The 6,000-nt window shown below is 35.1% G+C and overlaps 1 long non-coding RNA gene across 1 annotated transcript in view; it reads left to right on the forward strand.

The window, feature by feature from the left end:
- LOC133643583 (uncharacterized) overlaps positions 1-5,429 on the forward strand; it is a 32,685-nt gene extending 27,256 nt beyond the window's left edge. Inside the window, exon 2 of the long non-coding RNA XR_009824711.1 lies at positions 5,330-5,429. This is a non-coding gene — a long non-coding RNA (uncharacterized LOC133643583). The remainder of the gene's footprint in view (positions 1-5,329) is intronic.
- Positions 5,430-6,000: the final 571 nt, after the last annotated feature.

Here is a 6,000-nt window from a genome sequence, read left to right on the forward strand (position 1 = left end):
CGGATGATGTCACATCACATGACATCGAAATAGTGTTCCAAAAGGGACAATCAATAGAGCCCCCGCTGTTAAAACCTTTCCAGCTTTTATCCGACCTTTATGTCATTTCCCATAAAACATTTTGAAAGACAGGAGCATTGCTTGAAGAATGTGCGGTTTTGAAAGAATTATATGCATCTGACTTTTTTTTTTTTTTTTTTTTTTTTTGCAAATAAAAAAATGTATAGTAAACAACTTACGCAATGCACGTAACATGTAAGCAAATACGCCACTGTGTCATTTCCGGTTTTTCAACAATTGCTATTTTGGTAACACTTTAGTATGGGGAACATATTCACCATTAATTAGTTTCTTATTAGCATGCAAATTAGTAACATATTGCCGCTTAATTAGTCATTATTAAGTACTTATTAATGCTTTCTTCTGCATGGCCTTATTATACAACCAGTAAGCCATTAACTAAGAGACTTCCCTCAATAACCTCAGAATTATTGCTTATTAGTAACCCTAACTCTAACCCTTATATGTTCCCCTACTGTCCAAATAACTCTAAATTAAGTCTTTTTTTACTTAGAATATGTTCCCCATACTAAAGTGTTACCGCTATTTATTATGAATAAAAATATATATTCATATATTAAATATATTACATTCAGGATTCGGACTACCTCCTGATGTGGCCTGAATTTAATGGGAAAAGATCAGATTTGAAGGACTTTGGAGCATTTAGACTGGCAAAAAAAAAAGTCTGATTTGTGTCACTTGAGGGCAAAAAAATTTAATTTGATGTGCAAGGCATATAAACTTTTGGTACCACTTTAGTATGGGGAACATATTCACCATTAATTAGTTTCTTATTAGCATGCAAATTAGTAAAATATTGCCGCTTAATTAGTCATTATTAAGTACTTATTAATGCTTTCTTCTGCATGGCCTTATTATACAACCAGTAAGCCATTAACTAAGAGTCTTCCCTCAATAACCTCAGAATTATTGCTTATTAGTAACCCTAACTCTAACCCTTATATGTTCCCCTACTGTCCAAATAACTCTAAATTAAGTCTTTTTTTACTTAGAATATGTTCCCCATACTAAAGTGTTACCGCTATTTATTATGAATAAAAATATATATTCATATATTAAATATATTACATTCAGGATTCGGACTACCTCCTGATGTGGCCTGAATTTAATGGGAAAAGATCAGATTTGAAGGACTTTGGAGCATTTAGACTGGCAAAAAAAAAAGTCTGATTTGTGTCACTTGAGGGCAAAAAAATTTAATTTGATGTGCAAGGCATATAAACTTTTGGTACCACTTTAGTATGGGGAACATATTCACCATTAATTAGTTGCTTATTAACATGCAAATTAGTAACATATTGCCGCTTAATTAGTCATTATTAAGTACTTATTAATGCTTTCTTCTGCATGGCCTTATTATACAACCAGTAAGCCATTAACTAAGAGTCTTCCCTCAATAACCTCAGAATTATTGCTTATTAGTAACCCTAACCCTCACCCTTATATGTTCCCCTACTGTCCAAATAACTCTAAATTAAGTCTTTTTTACTTAGAATATGTTCCCCATACTAAAGTGTTACCGCTATTTATTATGAATAAAAATATATATTCATATATTAAATATATTACATATTACATTTGGATTCGGACTACCTCCTGATGTGGCCTGAATTTAATGGGAAAAAATCAGATTTGAAGGACTTTGGAGCATTTAGACTGGCAAAAAAAAAGTTTGATTTGTGTCACTTGAGGGCAAAAAAATCAAATTTGATGTGCAGGCCATATAAACTTTTGGTAACACTTTAGTATGGGGAACATATTCACCATTAATTAGTTGCTTATTAACACGCAAATTAGTAACATATTGCCGCTTAATTAGTCATTATTAAGTACTTATTAATGCCTTATTCAGCATGGCCTTATTATACAACCAGTAAGCCATTAACTAAGAGTCTTCCCTCAATAACCACAGAATTATTGCTTATTAGTAACCCTAACCCTAACCCTTATATGTTCCCCTACTGTCCAAATAACTCTAAATTAAGTCTTTGTTACTTAGAATATGTTCCCCATACTAAAGTGTTACCGCTATTTATTATGAATAAAAATATATATTCATATATTAAATATATTACATATTACATTCGGATTCGGACTACCTCCTGATGTGGCCTGAATTTAATGGGAAAAGATCAGGTTTGAAGGACTTTGGAGCATTTAGACTGGCAAAAAAAAAGTCTGATTTGTGTCACTTGAGGGCCAAAAAATCAAATTTGATGTGCAGGCCATATAAACTTTTGGTAACACTTTAGTATGGGGAACATATTTACCATTAATTAGTTGCGTATTAACATGCAAATTAGTAACATATTGGCTCTTAACTAGTCATTATTAAGTACTTATTAATGCCTTCTTCTGCATGGCCTTATTATACAACCAGTAAGCCATTAACTAAGAGTCTTCCCTCAATCACCTCAGAATTATTGCTTATTAGTAACCCTAACCCTAACTCTAACCCTTATATGTTCCCCTACTGTCCAAATAACTCTAAATTAAGTCTTTTTTACTTAGAATATGTTCCCCATACTAAAGTGTTACCTCTATTTCTTATGAATAAAAATATATATTCATATATATTTATAATATACCCCATATTGTTTGTGCACACATTTGAAAAGATCATTCGGATTCGGACTACCTCCTGATGTGGCCTGAATTTAATGGGAAAAGATCAGGTTTGAAGGACTTTGGAGCATTTAGACTGGCAAAAAAAAAAAGTCTGATTTGTGTCACTTGAGGGCAAAAAAATCAAATTTGATGTACAGGCCATATAAACTTTTGGCAACACTTTAGTATGGGGAACATATTTACCATTAATTAGTTGCGTATTAACATGCAAATTAGTAACATATTGGCTCTTAATTAGTCATTATTAAGTACTTATTAATGCCTTCTTCTGCATGGCCTTATTATACAACCAGTAAGCCATTAACTAAGAGTCTTCCCTCAATCACCTCAGAATTATTGCTTATTAGTAACCCTAACCCTCACCCTTATATGTTCCCCTAGTGTCCAAATAACTCTAAATTAAGTCTTTTTTACTTAGAATATGTTCCCCATACTTAAGTGTTACCAAACTTATACACTGAGACCAACAAGAATCCATCCCATGTCAGGTATCAGCGACCACACATGCAAGAACCTCTAATTCTAGAAACCTTTTCATTGAAATTGCATCATAAAATGACAGTAAATGGTTCGTTTGCACTCTGCCGGCATTGAAACGGCAAGACTTTTTTAGGCGTATATGTGCATGTTTGCTCTGTCAGTGCCTCTGAGCTCCAGTGGAGTTGACAGCTTGCTATGACAAGAGAGTAAAAAAAACAACAACAACTCGCTGTGCCATAATGCACAGGAGAAATGCCTTTGAAGCGTGGGATTAAATAACATCTGATAAATCAAGTTTGGAACTCTGAACACATGTGCTATAAATGCATCCTAGTGTGTGTGTGTGTGTGGGGGTGACACATAGGCCTTGTTCACATTACAGATCAATTCATTTTTGGGCTCATATGCGACCTGTATTGTATTTTTTCATGTCAGTGTGAACAGTGCAATTATGAATTTTTCATATTTTGTATGTGGAAATGAATCGGATATACCGTATTTTTCGGACTATAAGTCGCTCCGGAGTATAAGTCGCACCGGCCGAAAATGCAAAATAAAGAAGGAAAAAAACATATATAAGTCGCACGGAGTATAAGTCGCATTTTTGGGGGAAATTTATTTGATAAAACCCAACACCAAGAATAGGCATTTTAAAGGCAATTTAAAATAAATAAAAAATAGTGAACAACAGGCTGAATAAGTGTACGTTATATGACGCATAAATAACCAACTGAGAACGTGCCTGGTATGTTAACGTAACATATTATGGTAAGAGTCATTCAAATAACTACACTACCGTTCAAAAGTTTGGGGTCACCCAAACAATTTTGTGGAATAGCCTTCATTTCTAAGAACAAGAATAGACTGTCGAGTTTCAGATGAAAGTTCTCTTTTTCTGGCCATTTTGAGCGTTTAATTGACCCCACAAATGTGATGCTCCAGAAACTCAATCTGCTCAAAGGAAGGTCAGTTTTGTAGCTTCTGTAACGAGCTAAATTGTTTTCAGATGTGTGAACATGATTGCACAAGGGTTTTCTAATCATCAATTAGCCTTCTGAGCCAATGAGCAAACACATTGTACCATTAGAACACTGGAGTGATAGTTGCTGGAAATGGGCCTCTATACACCTATGTAGATATTGCACCAAAAACCAGACATTTGCAGCTAGAATAGTCATTTAGCACATTAGCAATGTATAGAGTGTATTTCTTTAAAGTTAAGACTAGTTTAAAGTTATCTTCATTGAAAAGTAAAGTGCTTTTCCTTCAAAAATAAGGACATTTCAATGTGACCCCAAACTTTTGAACGGTAGTGTATAACATATAGAACATGCTATACGTTTACCAAACAATCTGTCACTCCTAATCGCTAAATCCCATAAAATATTATACGTCTAGTCTCTTACTATGAGCTAAATAATATTATTTAATATTTTACGGTAATGTGTTAATAATTTCACACATAAGTCGCTCCTGAGTATAAGTCGCACCCCCGGCCAAACTATGAAAAAAACTGCCGACTTACAGTCCGAAAAATACAGTATATGCGATGCGTCCTCAGGTCGCATTCATCCGACCAGAACGTTATCAGAAAGCCATAAGAGTCATAATTATTCGCCAAACTCGACGGTTAAAAATTAAACAGGTGCAGAAAAGAGGTGAAACTAAAATGTTTTAGGAACTCACGTGAAGGTTTTACCACTTCTGTCTCCGACCGCTCGCCGACAGACACGCTCTTCAAGCCGACATCGAAGCAAATTATCCCATAAAACTGCGAAATACTTATCCTCTTCCTTCTTAATCTTCTACACGCAAAAATTTGATTCAGAAAATGTTGACTTTGATTGCACAAAATCCTCGAAATTGCCACAAATGCGCCAGCACTGTGACCGACTAGAGTGGAAGCCATGTTCACGTCCGTAAACAAGGCAGTGCGTGCGACGTCATGGTCCGATTGCATTCACATTAGAATTTTTTTTTAATTTTTTTTTAAATTTTTTTATCATATTTGACAAAAATAAAATCCGAATTGAACATTCGACCCTGTACTGTGAACGTGGCCATATGCAGGACCATCCAGCTACATATGCGTTTTTGTCGTTAATTCACAGAAAATGTTGTTTTTTTGTCATTACAGAAAGTAAACCGAGCAAGACTCCCCCCCATCTGAATCCAGCACACCTATAACTTCCTGTCTTGCACGTGTACTTCAACTATTAAAATATATAAACAACAAACTTGTGCATTCTCATTCAACTCTCCATGGATTTACTACTTCTTATTTGGTTTGATAATGTCTGTTTTAGATAATGAGACACATAGGTGCCGATCCTGTTGGTGCTTCGGGGCCGAGCACCCACGTGGGATTGACGGCAACTGTCATTCTTATACATAATTTTGGAAAAAAACAATCCTGGTGAGAATTTAGTGGCGTGTTTGGTCCGTTTCACATAATAAAAGAGTCACGAATCAATTAGTCTACAATTAACAATATCTAACCAAGGCTTTATTGTGCCCGATAATAAACTAATGACACATTCATCTTGACTTTGAACACACTGCCCACTAACAAATGAAGGCCATACTTACTCAACAGCCCTAAGGGTGGCAGTATGAACAATGCCAACACTGTCATAAACATGTGCCATATAGTGAAGCCACACTAAACAACAACGACAAACACATTTTGGAAGAATATTTGCACCGCAACACAACATAAATACTACAGAACAAATTCCCAGAATTCCCTGCAGCACCAACTCTTCCGGGACGCTACAATATAAGCAAACGCCATTGGTGGATCTACAC

This window comes from Entelurus aequoreus, linkage group LG01 (assembly GCF_033978785.1).
Source record: "Entelurus aequoreus isolate RoL-2023_Sb linkage group LG01, RoL_Eaeq_v1.1, whole genome shotgun sequence".
NCBI lineage: Eukaryota > Metazoa > Chordata > Actinopteri > Syngnathiformes > Syngnathidae > Entelurus > Entelurus aequoreus.